Below are 19,487 nucleotides of genomic sequence, written 5' to 3'. Positions count from 1 at the left end.
CTGTCTGAACCACATGCGTCACATTTCCCTCTACGATTTCCCTCTACAAATGTTGACATCAGCTACATCCCTGTTGACAACAGGGAACAGAAGACACACCTACAGTGAAATGTGTCATAATGTAGGTGTGTCATAATGAAAGCTGCCATCTAGTTGCTGGTAAGACAAAAAGGCCAATATAGAAACTGGGTGGAGACTTTATGGGTGTGATGAGGATAATTAGGAAAATTAAAGCAAAAGTTTATTGAACAAAATAAAATACAAAAAAATTTTAATTTAGGAACAGCCAACAAAGTTAGGTGTATCCAAGAAACTAGATGTAAATGCATTTAGTTAATGTTGTGCTTAAATAATCAACAACTACAGTTTACAGTAGAAAACAAAAGACTCTCCCAGCTCATGGAGCTTTAAAACAAACATTCATGAGCCTTTTACCTGAACTGAGCTTCTTAACACATTTTTCTAAAGCTCCAGCAACCAGTAAAGTCTTTGTTTTGCTGCTCCTTCACTGGTGATATCGGCATACATGGTGAAAAACATTATTTAGATTGTCAGAGAAAACCCAGGTGGGAAAGATCGCTTCCAAAAATTGACAAAATAAATTCATAACAGTAAAATTATGGGACCCTATGAGCAAATCTCTTTGTTTTGGCAGATTCTGAACAATCCTTCACAGTCTACTATTGTCATACTTCCCAGCCATAAATGTCCTATGGAAATAGCTAATGTTTCATCTGTTATCTCCTACGGCTTTAGGAAAGGTGGATCCACTTAAAAAAAAAAAGGAAAATTAACACTCTGTCTTGAAAAGAAAAAAAAAAACTCTTATGGGCTTCAACAATAAGGATCTTTTGCATTTAATCAACTCATTCAGCTGTCCTAAGGGAGGACCAGACTGTGACCCACTTTCATTAAAACAAACCTATTGTTTTCTTTCGTTAATGCTTCATTTAAATTCCTACAATAGGAAAGCGCCCAAATTCCACTAGCTACCTTACAACGCTTTACAAGAGTAAAATGATCAACTCTTATACATCTCCGCGTTAATACTGTGGAGAATTAAATATTGTTTTCAACTTACATTTTTAATTTAGTTTATACAGCCACAAAAATTTTAATTATTGAGAAAGGGGCAGGTTTTTCTTCTTCCGGCTCCCTTTTCACAGGTGTTGTAAGAGCATGTACTTTTGAATTAATGACGAAATCTGTTAAATCTAGTGAATGAACTGACTGATTGATTGAATAAAGTTCAGGGAGTTTCAAAGAAGTGCTAATCTTGTGGTAAACATATTTCCTTGAATAGAGCCAGTCGCTCAATCACAAGGAGGATTAAGAAAAAGTTGCTTGCAGTCTTAGAGATCGTGCTCAGATCCAAATACGTTGTTTCCCCCTCTTTGTAACTTGCAACAGGAACCCTGGATGGTGACACAGCTGCTGATGTTCGCAAGATTGAGCCACAAATCAATTATTTTCCATGGATGAGCATCATGTCAACCACTTGGAAACGCGCATTTCCAGCAGGACTCCCGGTCACGCAACAACAGCTGGTGTGCTACTGTGGGAAGCAGCAAACAGCAAACTAGCATCCCAGGTTAGCTGAAGTGCGTACAAAAACAAGAACGCAAACGTATTTAGAAAAGATGGAGGGAATAGGTGGTTGAGGGTGGGTGGAGGAGACACATTTGGCTGCCGACACCCTTGAAGAGTTCAAAGATGGGTTAACCTTTAAAGAGCACTGAACGGGTCAGGAGACAGCAACCCCACTGTAGTAAATAAATGTGTCTGACGCGTCGCTATTCCTTTCTGCCTGGCAACGGTGAATGAATGGATGGATGATGGATTCATAACAGCTCAGTGAGCTGTGAGTGGAGGGGTAAACAAGGACAAATCTGATCATATTTGACTTCATTCTTTTGGTCTATAAAAACCTAGCACTATGTTTATTTTAAAAATGATAATAGAGTGAAACAGGAAACCTGTAAGCCTACTCCCTTGAATAAAAAAGCCTCATGAACTGTAATGTGTGATAGCCACATTTAAGTTCCTTTGTTCTCATACCAGCTCAGCACAGCTTCCTGTGTGTAAAGTGCACATTTACAGCACTATTACCAGGATATTTCTAATGATTTACTTCCTCTTTATAAAAACACCTTTCTCTGTTTGCTGGGGTTTTGTTAATTACAATTCTAATATTACAAACTAAAGGATTAAAACTCTCAATATAAAAATAACTTACCAGGAAGTTATGGATGCACAGCTCAGAACCAGCTGAACTTGATCTGCAGTTTGAGGAATCTGGTTCAGCCCATGACCAATTGAAAGTGTTTGTTCAACGACTCTTTGACGTGTAATGAGGTGAAACGAAACTGTCTTGTAAACAATGGCGTACATAACTCAAGTCTTTAACTGTCCAAAGACATCTGTTTGCTTTGGATTTTACTTTAATTTGGTCATGTATTTTCTGACATACCTATTTTTTTCCAACCTACATCCATATTTAGACAATTTCTTTAAATACAAGATAGCATGACCCAACAACACACTTTCACTGTCCTTGATGCTGACACCATCAACACATACTGGTAACCAAGGTCCTAAAGGTCACTAAAGCCCCTTGCCCATTGTTAAGTCTCACTCTAACCGAATAATGTCTGGTTTGGGTCTAGCCAATTTGGGCTTGTCTCCAATGGCAGTTTGTTCCTTTAAGTGGGCGTGAATATGGGCAGGAATGCTAATAGAAATGTGGGAACGTGAGCAAGCGGGAGCTGTGGTCGATGCTCCGAAGGTGTCGTTTTGTGTGTATACCATTGGACAGTCAGTTTCTCTAAAATCTCTCAGTACATTTGTTTGTTGACGGTTGCCCCATTCAGTCTTCCACGAGTACCGCTTTCGCTCCTACAGTGACTTAAAGCCACGGGCCAATCAATGAATGTAGTCTGCTGCCAAACAAACCACTTAGGCATAATACCTGGCTAAGTCTGGCTTACAGCACCCTGAGATAGTTCCAAACAGGAAGGAACCTTGGGCCTCCAAATGTAGATGAATCCAGCCATGGTTGACTGGCAAAGACTTGGTTAAAGCTACGCCTGTGAAAAAGGGTCTTTCTGGTTATATGTGTATGTGTTATTAAATATGTTATAAAAATAAAAGTATACTGATTTTCTGCAATTAAACTATAGTGAACTCCAAAAATACACTTTTCTATAGGGGTAAATCTAACACTCACAGCAGATCAATATGTGTTTGGGATCAATACAAGTGAAACAACTTCATATATAACAACAGAGCTGAAAGACACACAACTATGTAACTGAAGAACAGCCGCAGTCCAAAGTGAACAAAGTACCGTAGAAGCACATTTCAGAATTTGTCCAAGAACTAAACATTTTGATTAAACTTCAATGCTTCAGTGTAGTTATTGCCCATTAAAATCCTTGGCACAAAATTAGAGCTATTAATCACCAATTTTAAGTCAGAACAGTCAGCGTTCAAAACACAGAAAACGGTACAAAGTTTCCACCAGACGGACCAACCTCTGACCTGGACTGGAAAGCAAAAGAGAGGGCAGGTCCGGCGTCCATGCTGTTATTGTGTAACTCAACCTAACAGAAAGAACCAATCAGAAGCAACAAGGTGCAGGCGGCCGTGACATGAGTGACCATCCACTTCTTTTTCTAATTCAGGACAAAGAAGTATTTTTACGCTAGTTATTCTGACTCTGTAGTTTCCAACTTATTGTCACATTAAACCAATGACAACAATGTCCAATTAAAACTTCTATCACCTTATATGACACGTCCACAAGAATTAAATAACCACTGACTATTTTACAACAAATATAAATTCTTACTGAAATCTAAATTATAAAAAAGGAGAACATAGATGAAAAAGAATTTAACGAATAGACAAAATTCTAAATTAAAACGCTTTGAAGAAAAAAATATATAAACAGTGAAAGGAGGAAAAGTGACACGATGTATTGATCTTTTTTTATTTTGCCTGTAGCCTGGTATGTCATCTGCGACAGACATCTCATTTTTAAGATATAACCACTGGGACATCAAGACTCTAAATCTGATTGTTATAGTTCTGATAAATCCCCGAGACAGAAGAAGCTAGACAGAAAGAAAATTTCAGGAATGCTAAAGCTAAAAAGAAAAATAACCCCCATAAGAGAAGCAGGTGAGGACATTTTCAAACAGCTTAAAAACAAGATGATATGGCCCATTTGTGAATTCAAAGTCAAGGCATCAGCTGGTTCTTTTTGCCTCAAAGCACTGACAGCAATTTGAAGATTTATGTATTTTTAAAGAGCAGTCTGGTAAAAGGGCTAGCATTAGTGTCACCATGAAATTACAAGACCTGTCTAGTTCTGTTCAGTTGAATGCAATTCAATTTTGTTGGTTATGCCAAGTTTGTTTAAAAGTTTAACTTTACATCAACATGTTTCTACACCTTAAAGGCCCTATAATTAGACGAGAATGTTTTCTCCCTCTCTTTGAAGCATAGAGTGAGACCACACTCCCCCCTTACCAATCTACTGCTGCACTCAGACAGCCTCTGACTGACTTTTCCCCTGCTTACAAGTGAGGCAAGGTTACTCTGACAATCTTATTAAGGTAGCAGTGTTTTAAAATTACACGAGCTATGAGCTGTGTGTTTACAGAGCAGCTGACTGCACACACGGGTTAATTCAACAGCTAATTAATAATGCTCACTTGATTGAAGCTACCAAAGATCAGTATCGGTATTGTCCAAATGATTTGTGCCATCTTTAGATTATAACTGTGCAATGCTACAGCAATTTAATGGGTAATGCACATGGAGACAGACAATATATATACATAATTGTGTGTGTGATTTGAGAGTGTTGTAATGTTTTTGAGTGCTCACCTAGAACTTTTTGACTATCAATTCAAACCACTGTATACCTGCGGGAAACCAAAATCAACACCGTTGACCAAAATAACGTCTGTTTGGAAGTAGCTTGGAAACTGTCTGGGAAGGACAAACCAGCTGTTTAAAAAGAGTCTGTGTGACTGAAATAAGATCAGCCACAGATATTAGCATCTAGAGCTCCATATACTACCTTGGTCATTTATGGCAAACACCCCAAAATAGTAGCATAACCATCCCTAGACTCAGAGCAATTACAGACACAAACAACCCTGAACAGGTTGATGTAATGTTTAGGGTGTTTTCACACCTGATAGTCCAGTAGACTCGTTTCCATTGGGAACCAAAACTGCAATATTTGCTTCATCTTCAGCTGCTGTTGTTCGCTTTCACACTGCACTGTGTCAAATCAACCAAACCCTTTAAAACACCTGTTCACCCCCATAGTGGCGCTGCACCAAGAATGACCAGAGGAAATGACACAAAAACCTCTGAAGAAGACACTGAGTGCAACTTCTTTCTTCACAAAATGTAAACAAAATGGAGTGGTGTCAGATTTTAGCGGTTGTAGGATTTCTCTTCTGTCGTTGATAAAAGACTATGAGCCATTTCTCACTAGCGCTAAACTCGCACATTTGTTTTGGTTGTATTTACCCAGAGTGCCCTGTGCTGTAGACCGCTTGCTGCTTTTGGTGGGGTCTCCGGTCCACTTAGCATTCACATATGCATTTGACATGAGTTCACTTCAACCATACAGAGACCTATAGGGTTTCTCTAAGAAAACCTGCTAAGCAGTGCTAGGACAGTTCATCAGTGACAGTCCATCAAATTTTTGTAAATGTTAAAATTTACAAAAATTTGGATTTGCATGAGCAGGCGTCAGATTTTGGAAATAACTGTATGCGATGCCGATCGTCAGATGCAGGGCTGGCGCAATTCAATGCGTCAAGTATAAACCTAGTTTAATCCATCTTTATTGTCACTGAAACGAGCGTACAAAAAAAACCTATTTAAAATAAATAAACAACACTTAGCCTGGTGGGGGACCAGGCTTATAATACACTGGGGAAAACCTTGGAGAGCTAGGTTATAGGCAGACCAGTGTTTGCTTTTTTTGGTCTGCCTCAGAGTTCGATTCCACATTCACACTTCCCCAAACAAACCGGACTTTCTAGACAAACGGACTGAAGTTTGATTAAAGTGGACTAAATAGAGCTGGTGTGATTGCACACTAAATTTGAGCATGTGCAGTATGTACCTAAAAGCTACTTGGCAACCGGGCACACGCAACAGCCCAGACATTACACAGAAACAGGCAAACTGACGTTAGCACTCCTGCATCCATTAAATCCCTTTGCTGTTTTGACTGGCTGGCCAAGTGGCCCTTTGAATTGGGTTAGGCGAGCTGCGTATCCTTCAGGCTCTCTTGCTGGAGCAAATGTGACAGCAGGACGTGCTGGGAGAGGAGGGGGCCACCGTCTGAGCTCAGCTTGTGGGGAGGTTGGCTGAGTTTTGCCCTAATATGGACACAGGCCAGGGGGGTGGGAGGGTGGGTGGATTTAGGGCAGACTGGGTGGAGAAGGGGAAACCTGCCCAGTGCCACCACAATGGCAGTCTTGCTTCCCGCTGTTGTTTCTCTGATACTTTTAATCCCACCACCGGCCGCAGTACAAACACTCAATCCACCCTGGAGAACTCTTCGGGAGTCAGTGCCGAGTCGTGTGTCACTTCATTTCTGTTGTTGCTCTCAGACAAGCCCCAGCTCAGAAACAATGCAGCACACAGCTCTCTCTCTCACTCACATACACACACACACACACAGCTACACAGTTGCTTGTAACACCAAAATGAAGGACAGAGCCATCTCTTCCTCCTCTTCCTTACAGAAGCACTCCACTCAGTTAAACTGCTGGCTCGGCATGCCCTTCGCTTCATCCAGCTGGGCCTGATGCTTCGGTTTTACACTTGCTCAATACAAACTCCCATCGTCACATCTGGCCTCTGGCGCGACGGGACAAAACCCTCCCAGTGTTCAGTTTGATGAGAAAGGGGTTGTCAATGACCCTAGTGATGAACTCATTGGACCTCAGTCAACACAGAGACAGAGAACAGGGATAGAGAGATACTGGGAAGGCATTTAAAAGTGTGATGAGAGAACAATAGCTCAAATGAAGGCAAAAAGTAAGTAGAAAAGCAAAAAAACTGCTTTTCTACTTACTGGTATGGTATTTGGAGAAGAGAAGGAGGAGGCTGGATACCACTGGCAGTAGAGAGAAGGACTTCGGGCGTAGAAATTCCTTCTACGTCTCTGTTCAATGCCACTTCTGTTCTGCCAAGTCCGGCATGTCAACAGCAGCGCAGATACAAAGGGAGCCATGTCTGCGTGAGACGGGTTCTTGTGTGAAACTTCTGTCAGCATGTGTGTATGGGATGGCATTAAGCAATCGTCACCAAAGAGGACGTTCTCTGAAAGAGATAGGTGGCCAAGTCAGAATCACAGCAGTTCTGAAGTGACCTGTTCATTTTGTGCTCAAAACATTTACTGGCTACCTAGTAAAGATGGAGGAGCAAAAAATCTGATCCTTAATTGGTAAATGTAATAATTCTGAACAACTCACTTCTACAAAATAAATAAAGCTGAAGTATTGTTTCAATACTTGTTTTAAGGGTGTGTTCACACAGTCCTGTTTAATCCACTTTAATCAAACTCTAGTTCATTTACCTAGAAAGTCTGGTTTAACTAGGGAGGTGTGACCAAAAAACCTTAGGTCTCGGCTTGGCTGAAGTGAATTACGCCACGGTTCGAATGCAAATATGAACGGTAAGCGGGCCAGAGACTTCTGCAAAAGAAGGTGATTACACCGCAGGGCATTCTGGGTAAATACATTACAACCAAAACAAAAGCATGTGATCAATCGCTAAAATCTGCCATTTTTATTTACATATTTTGAAGAAACAAGTTATCTTCTGTGGTTTTTGTGTTATTTCCTTCAGTGGTTCTTGGTGCAGTGCCACTACAGGGAAGAGGGGGAACAGGTTTTTCAAAGGGTTTGGTTTGTTTTAATGTGAAATTTTCACTTGGAATTTTAATACATTGAATAAGTATGGCATATTATTCTAATAATTTCAGGGTGGGGAGTTGTACATTGCTACACATAGTTTGATGTGTAGTGAATTTCCAAAAGCATGTTAGTTTTAATTAATGAAAGACTTGCTTCCTTTCTTTCAGCCCTTGCCTCAGGTATTTGTTTTGCACTGACATCCCCTCCTCCACTCAGTGTGAGGGGGCAATTCTCTGTCTGAAACTGCTGAATAGTGCTTCCAGTAGCCTTCAAGTGCCTGACTTATACAATAATATAGATAGTCTGCAAACCTAATAAGCCTATTCCAGCAAAAAAAATTGGAATTTTTTTACCTTCTGTAAAAGGTGCTGATGTGCTGCAATGTATTTGAATTTGAGTCCAGATTTCTGTGTGCCTGTTAAATAAGTTCAACAGTTTAAAACGCAAGAAAATTGTCGCCGAGTTATTATAGAAAATGAATCAAACTGTACATTTAGTGGAGGGCAAACGGAGGTGGTTCTTTTCAAAACAAACCAAGTCACAACTTTCCACAAACACTGGCTCTACTGTTGGGTCACTATTATCACCATTTTTTTTTTTTTTTTAAACACACACACACACACAAATGCAGTTTCTGGGGTGGCCACTGTAAATTTAGCATCCCTGCCTAGGTGGTTACCAACACTTAGTTACAAAATGAGGTGCTTGCACAAGGTGCTAGCAGCACACAATGAGACGGTAAAGGAACCTGGATGGCAGAGAACTAATAGTACTTTAAGGGATGTTCAGTGTTAAACTAGTATCAAATTAAATTAAAAATCAGTCCAGGAACCACTCCCTATAAATCCTAATTACCAAACAGATTAATTTTAATTAGGTTCTGCATTGAAGCCATAACTTTGCAGAATTGCCTCACAAACAATTAGTTTCACAACTGTGTGCCCAACCCAATCTGTTGTCATATTGTTCTGCCTTAAGTCTTGCTAAAGTGTGACGGGTGTCCCGAATGTCATAATAGTACTGAGTAATTAGGCTGCAATAAACGATGAAAGAAAACATTTCTATTTTGATGTAACTGTAGACATGCAGAATAAATGCAAAAAACCCCATAAAAACTCAGACCTTTTCTTTTTTTTTGTAAACTAACCAAAAATAGTAACACAGAATGAGCTTGGATTATTTCTGTCAACTACTCGAGCTAAAATTTGACGCAAATTATTGCATATTTGAGTCTCTCATCATTGTGTGGCGGTGATAAACACAGAAGTGGAAATCACAGAGCAGAAGTGACACACCTTCCGCTGTTCAAGTAGCACACAGCAGGTCAGCAAAGCAAGACTTGAGAGCAAAAACTGTGGTGTGCAGCAACGACTTTTTGGGCAAGACAGAAATGCAGAGAATGAACAGATAAGCATAGCCCAAATCCAGATTACGGTCTAATCAAGTTTTTCCTCCTGTGGTTTTCCAAGTTTCCAATGTCCCAGAAAGCATGATGCTCTGGGCATTTTTATGCAATCTCCCAAAGAACGAGGTTTGCACAAATCAACTGGGCATATGGAGAACTTTCCTGCCCCCAGTATCAGCTCTCTCTGGCATGATGTAGAGATGGCGAGTCGGGTTTATAAACATTGACTTAGACTGGCATTTTAGTGGAAATGTGATTTTTAAATCTTCCACATTTAGTGGATTTTTCTCAATACCTCGTCCCCCAGACTGAACCAAAATGCAACAAAGTAAAAAAAATAAAAATAAAACAGGTAAACTTTCTGGATTAAAAGCATGTTGTCGTGGCAACGCCAACACATTTTCAGCTGTTTTATTTCCCCTTTCGCCTGGTTGGGACGCCTCGTTTCCCCACAGCTATTTTTTGGCTTTAGATTTTAAATGTTGGCCGTCTATAGTACGCTCAAAGCAGTTTATTTCCACTCCCTGTGTTGCATTCATGATATCAGCTATTTAGACAGCTTATGGGTTTACATCCCGCAGTGCAATTAAATGAGTTCAGTTTTTAACGTGTTATTTTTCCTGTAATAACAAATCAAAATGAATGTGTTAATGTCACAGCCCTAGTTTAGAACAACACAATCATATTAGCTGTAGCTTCATAGCCTTCGACCAGATTACGGTCTAATCTGGTCGAAGGCTATGACCAGATAGAAGAAAATACTTTTTCTTTTTTTTTAATCATTTCACAACTAAACAAATATGTGCCTCATTTTTCTAAATAAAAGCACTTCCTGTACTGATTGTTCTAAAATCATAGGTGTGCCTTCATTCACTCAATACACTGCAGTAAAAAAAAAAAAACAATGTACAGTAATCTCAGCAGTTTGGTTAATTAGATTAATATTTAATTATTTAAACTGGCCCCAGCCTACTTAAATTTGAAGGATCAGGCATTGAGTGTGAAGTGTTATATTTCTCAACTTCTTAGACAAAAAGAAAAACAAAAGTGGTATCGGCAGATCAGGCTTTTTAGAGATTGGCGATCGGCCAGAAAACTGCAATCGGTGCACCCCTGTTAATTAGTGTTGAGTTCTCCACAATAAAAGCCCTTGACATTTGATTCAATTTAAAAAAAATTATATTGCCAAAGATTTGACACATTGCTATTTTTCTTCTTGATGTAATTGAGTATTAAGCTTTCTAATCGAGCCAATATAGCCTCAATTCAATTTTTAAAATAAGTTATATGTTGGATAAAATGTTGATGTGTAAGCTACAGCAATGCAGTGTTGTATGTAGACTAGACGAGAGGGTTGTAGAAGGTTTTCTAAAGTGGCAAGTCGAAAAAAAAACCCGAAAAAAATCCCAACATTCTTTCAAAATTATTATTATAAAAAGGAGAAATGCATTAACAACAGAGAGGCAACCTACACCTAACAAACAGAACCTAGAACAGCCAGGCAGAGTTTATTGAAGCCGTACAGCAGACTCACAGAGAGCGGCCGCCGACCTGACAGGATGTGAGCATAAAAAGTGAAACGTGAGTGGGAAGTGTGCAGGGTCACAAGGCAGCACAGTTGTACACACACTTGTTCTCAGTGACAATTAAAGCGGCAGGCAGACGGCTAGTTTGGGGTAAAACAGGAAGCTTGGGGCTGGTATTTCACAGCGACCCAGCCTTGGTCCACCACAGACAAATAACTCATTATTTTGAGGGTAATAAAAAAAAAAAAAAACCAGGAGGCTGTGAAACATTAATGCTGGTGAACATTGAACCTTCAGGGGTTTAGGTGGTAAAAACATTTTTAAGCTTTTAAGACAATAAGCTTGTTCTTTCAGCTAGGATTTTTGTTAAAAATAAATAAAAAAATGAAAGGGCTCCTGAAGGCAGCAAGCTTTTCTTATTGGAGGGTTTGACCTTGAATGAATGGTTATGCTGACTTCCAGTCAAAGCAGAGGAGAAGTGAGAAACAGATACAAAGCTGTCTCTACTCTTTGTATTAGCAAAGCTGGATTGCTCTAAGCCATTTCTAAAATAGCTTTGATTTTAGAAAAATTAAATGAAATAATTCCTGGTGATCACTAGCGTTGAAGCCTTTTAGGCCACTCCTGGGGAGTGTAAAATTGTTTTTCACACTTTTTCTGGATTGTGTCTGTTACACACCCACAAAATCTGTTAGCGGCTCTCCAGTGAGGGTGTCAAATTTTTTTTTCCCCTTGTCCAGCCCAGATGGCAGCGTTGGCTGAGTCAGCAGCGATCGTTGGGCAATATACAACTGGCCGATTAGATAAGATTAGATAAGGGCACGAAAGACAGTGCATCAGAGGAATTCAGGGACGTGCCGAAGTTCGCAAAAACATTGCAAATCCAGTAGATTTTCCCCACACTGTGTGGCGTTTCAGCCGCAAAGTGTGTTTTATTGGGGTTTGATGTGACGGGACAACAGTAGTGTATATTTGTGAAGTGGAAAGCAAAAGGACACATTTTGTTGTTTTTTTTTTTTTTTTAAAGTGATGATTTAAATTTGTCTTCAGCCTCCCTGAGCCAAAACTCTGTACAACCATGTCTGGTTTTAAGAGGAAAAAAAGATGACAAGCGTCTGCAAATATTAATTTTTCAAGTCTTTTCACAGATTCTCAGGTGGATTCAGGTCTTGACTTTGACTGGGCCATTCTAACACATTAATGTGAATTTATCCCTGCAGGAGAAAAGCCTGCCAACAGCATGAAACAGCCACCACCGGGTCTCACCATGGAGGTGGTGTGTTTCACATATAGATTTTTACTAAACAGAGATTTCTATGAATGTTCTTGAGCTGCCTGGTCGTCACGGTGATGTTAGCTTAATGTTCAGTGGCAGACAACTGTAGGGTCTTCAGTTGTACTGTGAGGTTACCCCACAGTTTTGGTTCCTGCTATTGGAAACCACTAGATTTTACTTTACGGTGTCAAACAGTTAATTGAACTTTGAGAATGTGTGCTTGTATTATTATGCCATTACAATTATATTAAACACATTAAATTTAATGATTGTAATATGATGCGACGTGGACAAGTTAAAGAGGTATGAATACTAAAACTCTAACAGTTTGTTTAGTTTAAATTTGGTCTTGACTTTAAAGGCTGCATACCATTTTTTCTAGGGGTGCACCGATTGCAGTTTTCTGGCCGATCGATCACTGATTTTTAAAAAAGCCTGACCGGCCGAGTCCGTTTTTGGCCGATATTGATTTGCTTTTACCTGAAAAGTTGCCAAATATGAGGAGAAAAATCGCTATTGTTAAGCAAACATTGCTGATTTTCAGATATTAGCTGAAGTAGATAAGATCGGTTTCACATAAATATCGGCTGACTACTTAATATTAAGGCCAATTTACCTGTCAGTTGATTATCGGTGTATCATTTTTTTCTTCTTCGTAATACTCACAAAAGCAAGTTATGGAGGAGATACTATTTCATCCTTATTGACATTTGACAATGTGTTCTCAAAGGTCTACTCACTAGACAGGCCTACAAGTCAGTAGACCAGTCAAAAAAACACATTTTGCTGGCCGATATATTGTTCCAGAAGTTATTGCAATAAATGATAATATTGTTGTTTTGAGACCTTTTTCAAGTAATATAGTGGTAATGGCTTAATAATGCAAGAACACATTCTCAAAAGCCAATAAACTTTAAATTCTAATGAAGATTTATCACTGGAACTGGAAGACATTTTAAATATCCAAAATAGCAACAAAAAAAATAACAAACAAAATGAATGATGAAGTCTCTGTAAACAAAGCTGTCCTTCAAAAAAAGAGCAAGTTGAGACCAAATCACAATGGACTGAAGACTAAAGAAAAATAAGAAACATTGCAAATGGAAATTATCGCGCTCATTTCAATCTATTACCCAATGAATTGGTTTACTGTTTATTAAACAGGCCTAGAACGTAAGAACATAAAAACAAAACAGAATTTTCTTTTTTACCTTGGTGTAGGCAACAAAAGAGGACACTGGTTTATTGAGGCTTTGAGCTGCTTATTCTACATAAATCTTATGATTTCACTTGCATCATCTGGTCCTCCCACCGTGAGACCTCAAATGCAGCATCATATTGTTGACATACAGCTAGACTTCTGCAAATGAAAACTGCTGCTTCCAGCAGTTTCACTTAAACGTTTAGGAACAGCTTTATTGCAAATGTCACATTTCTCCTCCCAGCTCCATTGGCAGTCTAAAGTAGCAGACTTCAGTAGTTAGATGCCTTCTTTGTAATCTGAACCAAATAGCTGCAGCCAAAGCATTTCCCCTCATCAAAGGGAAGTATCAACACTAGCTTGCTGGCCTTGTATCAGGTGCATGCTGGTTTTCTTCTAATGGGAGTGATGGCTATTTGTTTTTGCAGAAATTAGAGTGAAATCATTCCTTTGTTTGTCAGATCTATAATTTGCTTCTTGTCTTTTTTTTTTTTTTAAGCGTCAGTCAGTGGTAAAATACTACAAGATACATTGCGCTGCAACACAAAGGCTTTCCTGTGCACCACTCAAGCAGGTTAAAGCCACAAGGCGAAAAACGCCACCGATAAACGGCGCGCTCGAGACCATATCCTGTTTTTCTGCAACAAGAAGAAAAGTTTGCACAGTCACATACAAAATGCAATCTTCGGGCACACACACAAACACACGCACGTTGCGTTCAGGTCCTGCCAAAGCAAACTTGTAAATGACATGTTCTGGCTTGTTTGAATGGTCCCCCACCGGCTGCTCCACGCTGCATCAGTAGAACGCTGTAAGCGCTGCCTGCGGGTCCCCAGTGTCCACGTAAATGCCAAGAGACACAACTAGGCTAATCTGTCCAACGAACATGCAAAACAAGACAACGCGTTCCAGCGGAGATCAGGATTCATCCACACCAGCCATTGTTCTGCATGTTTAACAGCACCTTGAGTTCAGCTGGCATGCCAGGCATGCTGCGAATGCACCCTCCAAGCCCTATTCTGACTGAAACACGACAGACATACACACACACACACACACACACACACACACACACACACACACACACACGCACGCACACACACACCCATGTGGGAAAACACACTCATACGTTTGTTGTTACTGGGGAGTGCAGCTGTTGCTGTATGTCCTCTTGAACAAAAGAGCGCCAGTTCAGTTCACTGAAACCAATCAGAAGGCACCAGTTTTTTGGTTAAGCACCCATCCAGTCTGCAGTTCAAAGTTTCCATGTGACCTTGTTCTCGTACAAGCAACACGGCTAACTTGAAGGAGTTTATTTTCATCACTTCGGAGACAAAACAAAGAGTTGCAAGACTGACTAAACTAGTCCTAGAGTTAATAATAGCAGCTAAGGTAAAGAGTTGGTAGCTCCTGACACACTAACGTGAAGCTATACATAGGTTTTGTTCTGATTTATGACATTGACATAGTCCAGCAGTGCAAAGTACTTCACTATAAACCACCTGCCTGTGAAGGTATGATGCTATGCTGTCAGGTTGGGGTTGTAAAACAGCTAGTACACCCTTATAAATTATTGCCCACTCGAGTCCCAAAGTTTTTCCCACGGCGACTAATTCAGCCAGTCGTAACAAAGCTGTATGTAGCTGGCTAAATGATTCCATAAAAAGGAAAATAGAGGAGAAAAGTGGAATTTAGCCGAAGAGTAACAAGCTAAGTTTGAGGGCTAGCTGCTAGCAGTGCTGCTGTTTAATAGAGAGAGAAAAGGGTTCAAAATGGACACGTAACAGGATGAATACCGAGTCATTTCATATTTTAACCGCGACATAATTATACAGCATAAAAAAACTCCTCCATATAGTTAGCACTGAAAGTTGCCTAGCATTGTTAGCGCTTCCTCCCTGCGGTAACCCATCTATTGCGAGCCAGTTTGACAGTCACTGATTTCTCAGGGAAAGACAACTTGGTTCTAACTCCAGTCAAGCGAAAGCCCTGGAAACATGAAAATAATAAAAATATAGGGTGAACTCACCTGTTGGTGTTGGTCCCACTGGGTAGTATTTTCACTGAAGTAGGCGGAGAAGCGTGAAGTGGTCTGGTTTAGTTTAGGAAGTTCACACTTTTCACACACACGCATTAACACACACCGACCTTTCCAACTCAGTGTGTCCCCAGCAGCAACAGACAACAACTGACTGAGAATCCTCCCTCTGCTGGGCCACCGCGAGACAACTGAATCCCACCTCCTCATCTCTGATTGGTCAAATTTGGGGACAGGGCAAAATGGACCAATTAAAATCAGTTTTTCACCTTCTTTGCACAATGGATATGCTTTAAATCATGTCCTTTCTGAGGTGCTGTGAAGACCTTCATGGGCTTCTTAGATAAATCAGATTTAGAATAAAATCTAATCATGATAATAATTATATGTCCTCTAACACTGGTGACAAATTACGCTGTTATTTACATTCACCTAAATAAAAAAATGTAATGAACCTTACTTTATATTTTGTTTTGAGATGTCTGCACACAAAAACTCCAACGTTCCCTGAGGGTTTTTTTTTATAGATGTTTGATGAAGTTAATGTTTTTACACTGAAACATTGTCAAAACAGAAAAGTTTTAGTTATTTATTTCGTTTACTCCTCGTACTTATTCCTGTTTTTCAAGTTTGTAAGTATTTCTATGCTGTTTTGTTTCTTTTATAAAACATACATGGATACGTTTCCAAATTTTCTAAAATACATATGATTAACGTACTCTTCTCATTATATAAAGAATAGATTGCAATCTTCAAAAGCAAGACTCGAACAAATAAAGATTCGATTTATGGTTTGTATAAAAACAGTAAAGTTTTTGCACATTTCCCATATAAATCCACTTTAATTGGTGTATGCATTCAAATTGGATGATGAAAATGTGCAAAATTAAATCAAATACCTTTCTGTTGAAGGACTAAACAAAACAAAACAAAATCTTCAGTCTTTGGAGTTGAAAAGGAAGGATTTCGTTTATGAAGCAACATTTGAACAGCTTTATCTGAGACTGTCCAAACCTGACACCTGGCGGTGAGTCACTGTTATTGCCATGTCTGCCACTGCAGTAGTGGGTTCACTGCGACACTCAATCAAGTCAGATCAAAGACTTTCCACACAAGCTCACACTGCAGCGAGATTAGGAGGAAAAAATGTTTTAATCACGCCTTTCATTCACTTTGCAAACAGATGGCTGCAGGCGATTCGAGCAAACACACTGCGAGAATAAATACTTTATCACAGCAAGTGGAAGATTTAAATCTCCTAATCCCACCAGACAGATGGGTGGAAAACAGTGACTAAATATTGTTTCAGTCAGAAAATATGGACATTCTAATATATATATATGTTTAAGTTGCAGGTATAAGTTTTTCCTTTGTTATTGTGAGTGAACTATTTTTGTCTCCACTGATTGATGCTAACACAACAGAGAATCACCTACATGATGAAAATGATCGCATGTCAAACCTATTTTGGATGTCCATCTGAGTGATTAGCATTAACGTCTATCTTAAGTCATACATTAATTACACGCTAATATTATATTATACTATTTTAAAATCAATGACAAGATCCCATTGTTCATGTTTAATTTTTTCAATCTACACAAAATATATTTTTTAAGTCCATCTGTGGTTACTCAACATGCATTAAGAAGCTCAACCTCTAGGTGGCAGCAGCTCACCACTTGACTCTCGAGAGCCTGACTCAAACTTTGCCAAGAGAAACCGGCATAATGTAAACAATCTCACCTTGATTTCCCTCTGGAGGTGTTGATGACATTACTGCATTCCAGCTGTTTGGTTTGTATTTTATTTTGAAATGTTTCTCGATGAGATGTTGGGGTTGGAGTTGACAGCAAATACTGAAGGACTGTCCCTGTTACACCAGGTTATGGCAGAATCATCTTTTAGTAGTTTTAGTAGATACAGGAAATGTTGACTTACCTGCCTACCTACCTACCAACTCGTTCCGCGTACATTCAGGCACTTCTGTTTTCTTTTTTTTTTTTTTTTTTAGCTTGAAACAAAAAATGAAAAAACAAAAACATGTTAGCCTTTTAGTTTTTTGCTTATTAAACCAAAATGAAAAATTGGATAGCAAACCGGTACTCGGACCCTACTCAGAATTAGGATTTTGTTGCGAGGAACTGCAACCTCGTAGTGTTAAAAGTAATAATACCTCAAAAAAAACTGTATCTAAATGGAGCAATAATAGTCCAAATTTGGGGATTTTATTGCTTTTTGGGCACAAACACGTTAAGACATTGGCGCGGTGGCATTGCAGGGGTGGCGTGCATTACTCTACCTGGCCTTCGTGTTCAAGTCCTCTCCCGAATGGTTCCTCACTCACCTTCCTGTCACATAAAGGCCATTGGAGCCTAAAACATGTGAAGGAGAGCAACTGTTTTGGGTTTCCGACATTTTCAATTCAAGTTATGCGAGCAATTAGAACAAATGAGCTGACGAAGTCCTGTGTTACAAATGTTAAGATAAGATAAGATTTATTGTCATTGTCATCAACAGATTACAACGAGATTGAGATTTGCTCGACTCGAGTTAAGATGCAGGTTATGTGTATAAAATGTTGGGCAATTACATAATGAAGATGCTAATTCGTGAATGACGCCATGACATGCATGTCAAGTTCTGAACTTCATTTCAGACCTGACATGAATAAACACAAACTAGTTCACATACAGCTATAAACTTGATTCAGAATACTTAGGTGGGGAGTTATGAAAATTTATGAATTTGTATTATGTTGGGTGAACCGGATTTACAGCTGGTTTTTGTGACGAGGCAAGTGGCGCAATTCTAATCCCAAATTAAATGTCCTAATTCATATCATTCAAGCATCTTCAAAGAGTTGCTGGTGATGCTGTGGGCAGAAAAGGATCTCCAGTAGCAGTCAAAAGTTAGAGCTGAGCAAGGCCAGTGGTGGCCCCAAGCAAGGACACCCAAACCTTGGTTACCATCTGTGCTAATCTACTCCCCGGACGGGGATTGAAATAAGCTTAATGTGGACGACTTTGTTGTTGTTAGCCAAAGGTGACTTCAGGTCCCCCCCCCCACCCCCCACCACTCCACACCTATAATAATATTAACATTGAAACCCTGGGTGTGAGAGGAAATACAAAGACAAAATCCGATGTTGGCGCTCCCTTGTGAGTTCGCCGGATCGGAGAACCACTCTTTCATCTGCTGTTGTCCACGCTTGGCTAAAGGCTAATCGCAACATAAACTTGTCTTGATCTCGGCTACAAAATTTACATGTGGATGACTTTGCAAAAGTATTCACACCCACTGAACTTTTTCAATTCCCTCAGGGCCCCAGTTTATTTTATGTGACAGAAGAATCAACACAGCGCAGCATTGTGAAGGGGAAAGAGACTAATATGTTGTTTTCAAAATGTTTTTACAAAGGAAAAGCTAAGAGATATAAAAGATATAAAAAATTTGAATTTTCAACAGATAACTTCAATAGCATTACGCCAACAATTAACCTGCACTGATCTGAACTCCCTTTTGTAATGTTACAAGTGGGGTTTTTTTGCGTAAATGAAAGTTATTCTTATTGTTAGGGCTGCACAATACTAGAAAATCTAGTGATGGCGATAATATCAGTAAATATTATGATAACATTATCAGTTTTCATAGTTCTTTTTCCCTCCCTTCCTCATCTGGGTTTCCAACAATCTGGGACCCTCTAGCATCGGTATCCAGTGTGAGCTAACCATGACGTTAGCATGAAACATGCAAGTTCATAACGCTTTGAATACATTAGCCAACAACTGTTGTGCTCCAAACAGTTCTTCTCGATATGAAAATTGCATAAACTGATATTACACTGAGGATATATTTGCAATATATTGTGCAGCTCTACCCCTAAAATAATTGTAGTACTTACTGAATGCGAGTTAAGATTTTAATTTGTAAAACATGTTAGAAAAAAACCCTCAAAATGACATGACATGCCGTTTTACTGTGAAAAAAACAATCTGATAGAGAATGAATACTTCTGTCAAGCCCTGGTACAGCGGCCACACTGTGTCACCAAGAAGTACAGGCCACAGTAAATTCCTTGTA

General features: G+C 39.4%; 1 protein-coding gene across 2 annotated transcripts in view; it reads right to left on the bottom strand.

Annotated features, from left to right (window-relative positions):
* fam49a (family with sequence similarity 49 member A) overlaps positions 1–15,564 on the bottom strand; it is a 32,164-nt gene extending 16,600 nt beyond the window's left edge. For both annotated transcript variants that reach the window (XM_005811160.3, XM_023347545.1), the window contains exon 1: positions 15,396–15,564. The gene's annotated coding sequence lies outside the window, so the exon portion shown is untranslated. The remainder of the gene's footprint in view (positions 1–15,395) is intronic.
* Between the last annotated feature and the right edge of the window lie 3,923 nt (positions 15,565–19,487).

This window comes from Xiphophorus maculatus, chromosome 15 (genome assembly GCF_002775205.1).
Source record: "Xiphophorus maculatus strain JP 163 A chromosome 15, X_maculatus-5.0-male, whole genome shotgun sequence".
Taxonomy (NCBI): domain Eukaryota; kingdom Metazoa; phylum Chordata; class Actinopteri; order Cyprinodontiformes; family Poeciliidae; genus Xiphophorus; species Xiphophorus maculatus.
This window is presented reverse-complemented; position numbering and strand designations above follow the sequence as displayed.